At 37.5% G+C, this 12,554-nt stretch overlaps 1 long non-coding RNA gene across 4 annotated transcripts in view; it reads left to right on the top strand.

Moving 5' to 3' along the window:
* LOC119242739 (uncharacterized) overlaps window positions 1-12,554 on the top strand; it is a 128,811-nt gene that overhangs the window by 56,213 nt on the left and 60,044 nt on the right. The gene's annotated exons all lie outside the window — the stretch shown is intronic.

Raw genomic sequence — 12,554 nt, 5'->3', positions numbered from 1 at the left:
TGCTGGAAAAGTAAAAGATAAATAGTTCAGTTCAAGTTGCTGATCCAGATCTTCAACTAGATCCAGAAATAATCAAAAGGGGGCCTCCCTGGTGGTGCAGGGGGTTAAGACGCAACCTATGAAGCTGTCTGTAGCCTCTGCAGCAGGAATTCAATCCCCCAGCCAGCAAGGGAGCAACCCACATGGCATGGCAGACCTCTCCTGAATTGCCCACTGCTCCCCTCAGCAGTGTACTTCAGTCAATCTGCCTATTCTATTCCCCACTCTTGCTCTCGTGAATCCTCTCACCCCCTACACCTCTGGCCTATACCCCAGCTCTTGTATGCATAAATAAATAAATCCTTAAAAAAAAAAGAATCAAAAAGTAGTAAACTTGTCTAATAGGCAGACAGGAGAATATACCACTAGGCAGCCTGAGACTTCAAGGTAATATGACATAGCAAAAAGAAAACAACTCTCCAAAATCTCAAATGACAAACATGTGGAAGATTACAACATAATAGATAACAGAATTCAAAATAACTCTCTTGAAGAAATTCAAAGAGATACAGGCAAACTCAAAAAAAAAACAAAAAACAGTTCATTGAGTTCAGAAATAAAATTGTTGAACAGAAAATAGAAATTGAAACTATAAATAAGAAACTAACAGAGACACAAATGCCCAAAAATAGATGACTGGATCAAGAAGATGTGGTACATATACACCATGGAATATTACTCAGCATTCAAAAAAGATAAACACATGCAATTTGCAGCAACATGGATGGCGCTGGAAGGGATCATGCTCAGCAAAATAAGCCAGAAAGAAAAAGAAAAATACTGGATGGTCTCACTCATAGCAGGAATCTAGAAAACTTACATAAGGGACCAGGAAAATGAATATCTATAAGAAAGTGAAAATCATAATCAACAAACAACTATGAACCAGAGACACTTTATGAGGGGAGGGGGGCGGGGGGGAGGGATTGGGGTCAAAATAAAGGGGTTGCAATTGTTTGGGGAATATAAAAATAAAAAAATTAAAATTAAAAATATATATATATAAAAAAATAAAAAAAAAAAGAGAGTCAGATGTGAAGAACTCAATAAATGAGATCAAGGGGGCCTCCCTGGTGGCACAAGAGGTTAAGCACAGCGCTATGAAGCAATTCACAGCCTCTGCAGCATGAGTTTGATCCCCAGCCAGCCAGGGAGCAACCGGCATGGTGCAGCAGATCTCTTTCGTCTTTGCCCGCTGCTCCCCTCAGCAGTGTATTTCAGTCAGTCTGCCTGTTCTGTTCCCCACTCTGTCTCTGATGAATCCTTTCAACCCCTGCACCTCTGGCTTGTACCCCAGCTCTTGTATGTATAAATAAATAAATCTTAAATAAATAAATAAAAAGTAAATGAGATCAAGGACACTAAAGAAAGCTATTGAAACAAAATAGATTTATTGGAGGCACAAATCAGTAAGCTCAAAAATAGAAACCTTGAAATGACCTGAGTGCAAAAAGAGAGAAATAACATTTTATAAAATGCCAAAAAAAAACTTATTAGAGCTATGTTAATTCATTAGAAAAGGTAATGTAGGATAATGAATATACCAGAAGGTGAAGAGGAGAATGGAGCAGAAAACTTACTAAAAAAAATAATAGCTGAAAACTTCCCAAACCTGAAGAAGGAACTGAATATACATGTTCATGAACTTGACAGAATATCTGGTTGTCTAAATGCAAAGAGACCAACACCAAGACACATATTAGTGAACTAGTACAAGTCCAAGATGAAGAAAGAATATTAGAGTCAGTTTTGGGGAGGAAGTTGGCAGGGAATGTGTAGCTAAAGGGGGTGGTGAAGCAGTTTATATATAAGTATATTCCCATCTGGCTATCATCAGACTTCTCAACAGAAACTCTATTAACCAAGAGAAAATATTTAACCTGTATAATTATCCCATTATTCCAAAGGCATTATAAGAGGCATTCTTGAGCTAGTTTTCTAGACCATTTCCTTACTGTTTAGTGTTGCATTGATTTACATGTGGCTATTGACTAGGAGTTTTCAAAATCTTACGTAATATTTTCTGTTTATTAAGTAATGACATTTGAAAGTGATAACATTATGCCAAATTGTTCCTTATTTTAGCAACACTGACATTCTCAAAATTTTATTTCCAATGGTCTCATCTCATGGGTTTTGACCTACAGTCATTGTCACTAAAGGAAAAAATAAATAAATGCTTTAATAGTTTTCTAATTACCTCCTCATGGAATGCTAAGATAAATATTAGAGCTTGGCTATATACACAAATCCTTAGTACTGATAAAAAAGAATTATGTGTTATGGAATCATTCAAAACATTTTGGTACTGCATCCTTTCACTTTTACATTTTGACTGTGCTCTCTACTCAGAATTCATTAAAAAATTAACAATCCATATATTTGATATAAAGACATACTTTGGTTTTAAATCCATTCTGTGTGTGAAAGAAAATAATTATTAAGTTTTATTACTTAATAAAATCCAAAGGGATCAAATTTCCTCTGTGCTTCATATTTTCTTTTAGAGCCAGTGAACTTCTGAAGATACAAAGTTAAACATATCTCTAATTGGTAAAAATGAAGTATTTAGTCAGGATGAGTATTATGTTTATTTTAGGAATTTACAATAATGTGATGGAGTTTAGAAGAATCTTCTCCATCTGTTGTGAAATTGCTCATGAGGAAAGCTAGTAAATGGAGTGGTCAGGCATATATAGTTTATATGTAGATGTCTGCACTTCCTTCCTGTTCCATTTCTTGCCAAGAAGTAAAAATGGCAAAAATCTTCCAAAATCTTCATGCCAACAATGTTCAGTCCTGTATGACAGCAGTTGCTCAGAAGATCTTTCAGAGGTAGAGAAAAAATTCTTAGGAATGATGCCAGATTGCAAGTGCAAGAATTTGAGGAGTCACTTAGTTGATAGCTAAGCAGTAGATTGTTTTCTCCTAAACTTGCAAGGATTTTTCAAGCTTTACTTCCATATATTAAAACATGTGAGGACACTTAGGAAACATATTTCACACCTAGTCATTTTTAGAATCTTGAAAGAAGTTGATGACTTGAGTATATGTAACCCGCTCATTAGAAAAATGGCAATTCAAGTGATCCTGTAACATAGCCTTTCTCTTTGAAGGAAAAAGATACAACACTCCCCAGAGCATGGCATCTGATAATACATTATACTTGTAGTGAGAAATTAAGCTGCACCAAAGAGAGCTAATGGAGCAGAGCAAAATCTTTAGAAACAAGTCCCTTTTTGTTATTGTAGAGCTTTTGACAACTGTCTCTGCTTCCTTCTTAGTTTGTGGTGCATTAGCAGAGATAAAGAACAGTGCCTCTATAGCAACCTGTGAAATGAATAGGTCAGTTACTCTGGACTAAATTCAATGCAATTTGCAGTGGGTAAATTCTTTGCCCCCCTGTCCATGTGCCAAATTTTGCTAGACTCCTTCAGTCAGGAGAAATTAGTACACTAGCACATTAGTACACTAGCACATTACTTAGCAAATGTCAAACCATTTGGAAAGTAATGGTATTATAATATGGGTAAACAATAAATTTACATTGATAAATGTAAGTAACTAAATATTAACATTTGTTCAACTTAAAGACCAAATTAAAGATAACATGATATGAATTAATTTAGGAAGACAGAGCTCACAAAAATACTTCATTTCAGAATTTGCATAGCAAATAAAGATTTTGATCCCTGCCTTTCCTTGCTCCCAGAATTGTAAAAACACAGAGAGCATTCCAAAACCTAGCTTGGTTATATATCTCACATTTCCCAAGATGGTGCATCTTGAATCCTGGAGGGAAATGCCTTGGCATTTTTTATTGTATAATCTTGAGTAGGTTTTTCTTCTGTTAGCATCATTGGTTTTTTATATAAGCAAATGGTGTGTCCAAATAATTGTCTTTTCTTCACATTATTAGTGGCATGCTTCTTTCTCATAAATATTGAATAAAGGGAATAATCTCAATGAGGAACTCTTAAATCAGTCTGGTATTTAAGCCCCCATCTCTACCATTATATTCTACAACATCAGCATCTTTTTCTGAGAATTCTTTCCCATTTTTATCCTTATCTCCAATTCTGGTTCATTCATTCAAATCATTGTTTAAAAAAAAAAAAGAATTATAGACTGAGGAGGCAGTTTTCAGTATTTAGGTAGGTGGTAAAAGTTTTTTGTGAGCTTGCAAGGCCTAAGTTGACCTCAACTCAAATAATCCACATGCTGAACTTAATACAAAGCTAAAGGACCTGCTGTCTAATGTGCATGAGGGCCAAAGTCCTAACGCCCACATTTTGAAAGGAAAGAGTTTATTTGCACAATCAATTGACAGAAAACAGGAGCCAAAACTCAAATCTGTCTCTTCATCTAAGAAAGGGAAGGAGTTTGAGAACAAATGAATTAAATTTTATTGACTAAGAAATGGGCTAAGGGCAAGGAATGTGAACTGGGCTGGAGTTTATTGGGGTATTTACAAAAGTGCTCCATATTTGAAGAAATTTTTCCAAATAATTCTGATTCTATATAAGTGTGGAATTTATATTAGTTCGGGGGTGGGGGGGGTTGTTCATATTCCGATTGTATAATTTTATACTCTAAAATCCCTAGAAGAGATATCGGGCCATTCCTGCAAGTAGCATGATCCCAAATACAGGCAGGACACTGCTTCAATCCCCTCAACCCCCCTATTTCATGAGGGCAAGAAGATACCAGGGTGGCACAGGGCCAAGAGCAGAGCTTAGGTGACTTTTGTGGACACAGCATTAAAAAGATAATTAGGAGGGGCCTCCCTGGTGGTACAAGGGGTTAAGTCAGATCACTATGAAGCTATCCACAGCCACTGCAGCACGGCAAGCAGAGTTCCATCCATGGCAGGCCAGGGAGCTGACCCATATGGCACAGCAGACCTCTCCTGTCTCACCCGCTTCTCCCCTCAGCACTGTATTTCAGTTAATCTGCCTGTTCTGTTCCCTACTCAGTCTCTGGTGAATCCTCTCACCCCCTACCCCTCTGGCCTGTACCCCAGTTCTTGTATGCATAAATAAATAAATCTTTAAAAAAAAAGAAAATTGAAAATTGGAATTATGACAGATTGTGGTATAGTCCAGGGGCCTGGAGACAATTAGATCTTGTTTTCAAAGTGACAGATCTCCAAAGGTCTGTTTTGAACATCCTGGGTTGGCCTACATTTCTCAGTTTACCTTCTCTATCACACATCTCTGTACTAGCTGTTTTCTAAAGAGATTGAAGAGAGCTTAGAACTAGATTACAACTTAAATTTAGGTAACTAACCCTGGAGCACTTTTTCACTGAAATTGTTGTGTCCTCTTTCTTATGGTCTTATTCTGCTTGCCTTTGGTGTTTTTTAAATACCAGATTGAGGTGGAAATTGAATTGACCTCCCTTAAAGCCTTGTATGTGACAGTTTTTCTGAGTGTTGATTTAACATTTAAGTGTTTATTTTCACTGACTTCTTGGCATCCGTGAAACTCCTTTTTTTATTACCATTTTCTCTTCAAGATTCCTAATGTATATTAGCATAATATAAGTTTTGGGAAAACTTAGTAAAGAAATCTGTTTCACTTTATTCAAACCTGTATTTCCCAAACTTAACTGGCCATAAGGTTCTTAGTTTTGATGGCAAAGTTGTCCTTTTTCATGTTGCCAATTTTCTGAATTTTACATACAGATACAAACATGTACTTATCAACTTTTTAAATATGTACTAAGCAGTAAACATTATACTAAGTACTTAAAATATTTTTCTCATTTTGTATCCACAACTACCCTATAAATATGTAGGGAATGAAAATAATTTTCCCAATACCTTTTTAGGTTCTAGACTTACGTACTCCCTCTAATGAAAGACAGATTAATAGTTGAAAGTAGACAAAAGTTTAATAGCATGTATACCTTTTATATACATAGAAGAGACCGAAGAAAACTGAGTAATTTATCAGAATGGTACAGGCCACCCCGTGGGAGGTTACCAGGAAAGGCACTGTAAGTAAAGGGATGGTTGTATGTAGATTTAAGCAGTGCCTTCTTCACTGGTAAGTTTCTAGAGATTTGCTATTTCTGTACTTAGACGTTCAGAGAGAGAGGCACCCTTCCAAATGAATATTTCCCTTATAAGTATAAATGTCTCTTATAAAAGGACGATTTCTACTTGGTCTTTAGAGATTTTCCTATGTCTGCTATTTCTTCAAAAGAGCCCACTCAAAATAATCAGTATTACCAAAGTACACCAAAGACATGCTTTAGTATAGTATAGTTTGCTCCCCTACAAGGTATTATAAGTTCCAGTTGATAGAAGAGAAGTAAGTAGAGGTTTAGTAATGTATATGAAATATTTAGCTAACCCAGGACAGTGCTCAAATTCAGTTTAGGATGCCTGGGTCAAAAGTAAGTTATATATCTTTTAGCAATGCCTTACTGCTTTCCAGGTATCTAACATTGGCCCTTTTCTTAGGTTAAGCTAATTCTAACATCTCTCTACAATAAAGGCTGGGGGGGGGGGGGGGGGGGGGGGGGGGGGGGGGGGGGGGGGGGGGGGGGGGGGTGGCGGCAGGAAGTTAATGAGGGTGTGGAAGATTAGCAACTGAACATACTTTAGCAATAAAATGAATGCCATAAGGGTGTGTTTGTCACCTAACAAATAAGGTCAGTCCCAGAGAACTATCATTCTCAGAAGAGATTTTAATGCATTTTACAGTTGTTTGTCTGCTTGCCATAGCTCTTCCTCCAGGGCAGCTTTGCAAAGCTGATGAATAAGAGGTGACATGGCAGAGATTTCTGACTGGCACACCTATGTGAAAAGATGGAGAGCTCCGCTCCTAGCCTGTAAAATTGAATCTTATTTGCAAAACTAAATGAGAATAATAATGACAATAAAAGACCCAGAGCACCACTTTATTACATCCCATTGTGTTTATAGTTCTTGGCAACAACAGAAAAAAAAAATCCTGCAATCAAATTAGGGCAATCTGCATGACAAAAGTATTAACAAGAGACAGTGGAGGCTGGAAATTGTTGATGATTTTCATTATCTGTAATGCTGCTGAGAGCTTTATTTATCTTCACCTTGAAGCTTTGGAGAAAATGTGACTTTTCTTGGCAGCATTAACTTCTTTTACTGAAACATCTTCGCTATTTAAATAAGCATCGAGCCCTTGAGGTTATTTTGGAATGTTTTTCTTTCCCAGGTGCCTTAGTTTTTCTGTTCTGAAAAGATACGCATTTGAGAAAACCTCGTGGGCTGTAGATGCTGTTTATTACTTAGATGAACATTTTTTGTCAGTTTAAAATTAGAGTATTCCAAGGGGCTTGAAGGTAATGAAGAATGTTGGTTTTAAATACCATTTCTCCCATCGTAATACATGACATTATGTAATTAACTTTGTCTCAGTTCCCTCCCTGTGACAAGAGATCCAAGTACTTATCTCTGGGTTGTGGCCAGGGTAAGAAGGAATGTATATAGTCCCCAGTCACATTAAGCATTGCATGATCAGTAGCTAGGTCTCTTGTAACTAATCTTGTGAAATTTTGCTTTGGAGAGGAACTTGCACTGCTTGTGGACTTAGTTAAAATAGTTAAGATATTAGCAACGTATTGGAGATGAACTTGAATGGTTCTTTCCAATTGGTATTTATATTTTCCCAGAGATCAATGATATGTGTATGAGGCAGTTTTGGGAGAAAGTTGTATAGAAGAGAAACTTTGCCCTTTTTCCCTTTTAAAATGGTTCCTTGGGGCCTCCCCGGTGGCGCAGCGGTTGAGCGCTGGATTGCAAAACTGCCCGCAGCCTCTGCTGCGCTGGTTCGATCCCCAGCTGCTCCCCGGCCACCAGAGGAGGGTCCCACATGCGCACAGATCTTTCCTGCCGCCTGCTGCTCCCCTCAGCAGTGTACTTCGGTCCTTCTGCCTGTTCTACTCCCCGCTCTGGCTCTGGCAAATTCTCTCACCCTCCTGCATTTCTGACTGTACCCAATGCTTGAATGAATGAATGAATGAATGAATGAATGAATAAATAAATAAATAAATAAATAAATAAAATGGTTCCTTGACTAGTCTTATAATTAAATTGACATGAGGAACAAGAGAAAGGCAAAATTCTCATGTACAGGAGTCCCAAAGACATGAGACCCAAAGATGGTCAGAAAATTGAGGCTTATACACCAACCTGAGCTAAAGAGAAGGCATTGAGGTATGGGGTTTCAAAGAGGAGGAAGATATTTCACAAGTATATGGTTAGAACACCTGGTTGGTAAACAAATATTTGCCATGCAAGTTAAAAAAGTCTTTCTGATACAAAATGATTGATAGGTTTGGCGCAGTAAAGAAAAGGAGAGCCAGGCTAAACTTTCTCGAAGGAAGGGAAAATTTATTGCGCACCCGGGCGAGCTTCGCAGACCCAAAGTGGGGGTCAGTGAAGTCACGCCAGTTGTCAGGGGAAGGGTCGTTCTTATAGGGTGAGGAGAGGTTAGGTGGGAGAACTGGGTTGGCAGGGCTGGAAACAGGTTTAGGCGGAACAAATTTGTTTTTCATGGAGCCAAGTTGTTTTTCTCCTGTTTATTGCTTCAGTTTCAGTTTGATGGTATCAGTGGTACTGGTGTCAGGGCCATCTTGTATTTTTTCTATATGGGCTTCCTCATTCCTGGCCCCTGCATCGACCTTTCAGTGATCACTGGTAATAACTTTCTTCCTGGCACAGCCATCCTTTCTAAACTCTTTCAGGCAGTTAGAGAGAAACTTTTGATTTGACAAGGACCATTCTCAGTAAGATACTTTACTTTCCAACTTCTTTCAACATCTTGCCTTTTTTTGCAATATAGCTATTCACGTAATTTATTTTCCTTTATAATTTGGAAAGTGTCTAATAAAGTCAGTTTGGCTTAGCGATTCTATCTTGAGAGGATTGGTTTCTAGCTGACATCCATAAACTGCTTTACGGAGGCCCTACCTCCAGTCAACCAAGACAGAAGAGCTCATGCTCACCATCATTTGAAAGCATCAGATGAGCTGGAATATGACTTGAACCCTGAGTTTCCACTGAGCAACTGAAATTACACACATAGATCACAAATACCAGGCCTGGGGGCAGGTGTTCCTAAATGAGATGTTTGGAATTATAAAGTGAAAGAAAAAAATTAAGCCAGATCCTGAGAGAATCTGAAGATTCTGCTTTGCTTTTTTAATGGGCATGAGAAGTTTTCTTCCTTTGAAAATTAAATACCCAAAGGTATATTGTATGTACATATATGTACACATGTGTGTGAGAGCATGTACATGAACCCACATAACTAACCCTTTATCAGGAGAGTTTATTTTATCCCAAAAGTATGATAAGCAATCAATCCATTTGTGAGACTGCCCTTCTCTGATAATTTGCAGTAATTACAAATCTTTCTATGATTGTTTACTTTAAAGATGATATCAGGAAGCCAGAATCTTACCCACAACTCCTATATCCAACATCCTTTGCCCCAAGATTACCTAAATTTCCATCTGGATTATCTGCTTAGGTGACTGCATAGTGGTAATGTACGCCAGCTGTGCCTCAGATAACTCTGTGTTAAAGTCTCTGCTACTTAATGGCTGTATAATCTTGGACAGATTACTTAGCCTCATTAAAATTCATTTTCCTCATTTGCAAAATAGAGGACATGTAATTGAGAAGCTGTTTGTGAGTACTAAATAAAAGAAAACATGTAAACTAGCACAGCATCTGGCATAAATTAGCTGCCTAATAAATATTAATTATTGTTGTTTTGCTATACTTATTATTACTAGTACCTAGTTATTACTACTACCATCACTACTAGTATAACAATCAGTACATGTACCACATATAGTTTCTATTGTTCCTTGAGCATCTGTGGCTGACAATCTCCAAATTCATTACAAATCTGAATGTCCAAAAAGAAATGTTTTAATGTTGACCTTTAAAAAAAAAAAGCTAAATTTTATTAACTTCTAAGTATGACCTTTTCTGCCTGCCAGGTTTCTATTAGGAGTGAAAAGTCTTTGCAAAATGAACAATTACTCCTAATTTATTTGTGTTTCAGATATGGTGATGTGGGTGTCAGACTTTGTTATATGAAACTTACTTATAAATCCAATTATGAAATCCTGACTGGGAAAAAAAAACTGAATACACATCTCAAAACAAATTTTTGTGATTGAGAATTTTTTAAAAATCAATTTTTAAAAATACTAAAGGATAGGCCTTTCCCAAGGTGTCCTGAACAGACCTTCCCAAGATGGGTTAGTTTGGCATGTGGATTATTTTGGGCTATGGTCAATTGAGGTCCTGCAGGCTCACGAGAAATTTTTACTACTCACTTAAGTACTTTGAAGAATGAAAGTTGGGGTTATTATCCAGAGTTAAGATATTTACAAGAAGTAACCTTTCTATCAGAGAAACCTATCTGTAGTACAGGTTAAATATCTAACTACAGAGCATCTAGTTTTCATTATATGAATCACCCTCTCCTCATGTGAGTTTCCCTCCTCTCTCCTTGAAGATTCTGGCCCCTATGCTGTTCTTTAGCTCAGGAAATATGAGTATGTATGTATGTATATATATATATGTATACCCTAAATTTGCTCTATTGAATTTAGAATCTGCTTCCATCTGTATTATCCATAGATATGTAATTAAATTTGTTTTTTCTCCCCTGAATCTGCCTTGTGGGTATTTCGTCAGTCTGCCTGTTCTGTTCCCTGCTCTGTCTCTGGTGAATCCTCTCACCCTCCCATGCATCTGGCCTGTATCCTGGTTCTTGTATAAATAAATAAATAAATCTTTTTTAAAAAGTCAAAAAATGTTAAAATTAGCAAGCTGACCATAGATCTGAAGCATACAGCAAAGGAAAGGGATGGAGGGGGCTCAAAACAAGGGAGGGAAGAACACAAGAGAAATGGTGTTGGTTCACAGGTGATATGGTGGTGGGATAACTATGGGGACTACAACAATGTAAAAAAAATTAATAAAAAGTGAAAAAAAAATCCAAGAGAGGTTGAGTAGCTTCCTCAAAGTTATGCAACTAATAAATGGAGAAGCAGAATTCAAATGCAGGACAGTTCTTTCAACTGACCTCTCTCTTTTGATAAAAGGTAATAATTGTTAAAGAATTTAATTCGTATTAGGACCCTGTCAGCTGGACCAGTTTCTCCTGCGTGATTAACATTGAAAAGATACCATCAGAGCCTCCCCGGTGGCGCAGCGGTTGAGCGCTGGGTTGCAAAGCTGCCCGCGGCGCCGGTTCGATCCCCAGCTGCTCCCCGGCCACCGGAGGAGGGTCCCACATGGCACGCAGACCTCTCCTGCCGCCCGCTGCTCCCCTCAGCAGTGTACTTCGGTCCTTCTGCCTGCTCTGCTCCCCGCTCTGGCTCTGGTGAATTCTCTCACCCTCCCGCGCTTCTGACTGTACCCAGTGCATGTATAAACAAAAAACAAACAAATAAATAAATAAATAAATAAATAAAACATGCCTCTATTAAAAAAAAAAAAAAGAAAAGATACCATCACATAGTCTGTGTAGGACCAAAACTGAAGTATGTGGAGATTGTCTTGTTTTCAGTTTCTTCCACATCACCTCCATTCTCCTGACAGCAAGTACATGGGCACCTGTATCTTTAACACATCCCCCACCTCCCCTCACCTTCCTAGCTTCCCCTCATTCATTTTCTCCTCTTTGATGTGGACAAGTCATGAGTTCTTGGTTATATGCAGAAAGCTTTATATGCTGAGTTTCAAGGACCCCATTCAACCGTAATATTGACCACTGAGCCTTTCTTCTTCTACTGATAGCTGCTACTATTAGTTTCTCTGACTGCTTCTCTAAATAAAATTCTATATCAAAGATTCCATTTAGAAGCAAAGTAATTTGCAATTTGAGTGATTCTTCTGTTGATACCTTCTATAGGTAATAACATTACTTCTTATGATGTGTGACAAGCTGTAGAGAGACATTAGAGAATCTTCTCTTCTTATTTTGTGAAGTGTAAGACAGTTTGTTTGATGGTTTTAACTACTTTTTAATTTAAACTTCTCATGCATGAAGTTGTTTTGGTACTACTTAATGGCTACCCTTTGTGGTTTGAAACTATCTGTACATGACTTTCAATAGAATTTTTTTATTCAAGATTTAGAAGAATGGACCTATTGCTTAGGCATACTGAATGACAATTATAAAGTCAGTCTTTCAAAACCTTAAGAAACCTTAAGAAAATTCCATTTATGATTTAATGGGAGTTTCTCTACCATTCTGTTTTACTTTAATGGACCGGCATATGTAGAACAGCTCTGGTAATGTAATTCACAACCCATTCTTCCATTATGAACTGAGTGAAATTTTTATTGCTTTCAAAAGTGAATCTCCACCCACAAGACATTTTATAGAGGTAAGAGGACAAATGAAAATTCAGTCTTTTAAGTTATGAAGTAATGCAGAAGTAGAACAAAACAATATTATACTGAAAGTGAGAAGCTCCCTTAACTTTTTAACATACAA

The sequence above is a fragment of the Talpa occidentalis genome, unplaced genomic scaffold, assembly GCF_014898055.3.
Source record: "Talpa occidentalis isolate TD23 unplaced genomic scaffold, MPIMG_talOcc4v2.1 talOcc4.13, whole genome shotgun sequence".
Lineage (NCBI taxonomy): Eukaryota > Metazoa > Chordata > Mammalia > Eulipotyphla > Talpidae > Talpa > Talpa occidentalis.
Note: the sequence above shows the minus strand (reverse complement) of the source record. Positions and strands in the feature narration are given on the sequence as shown.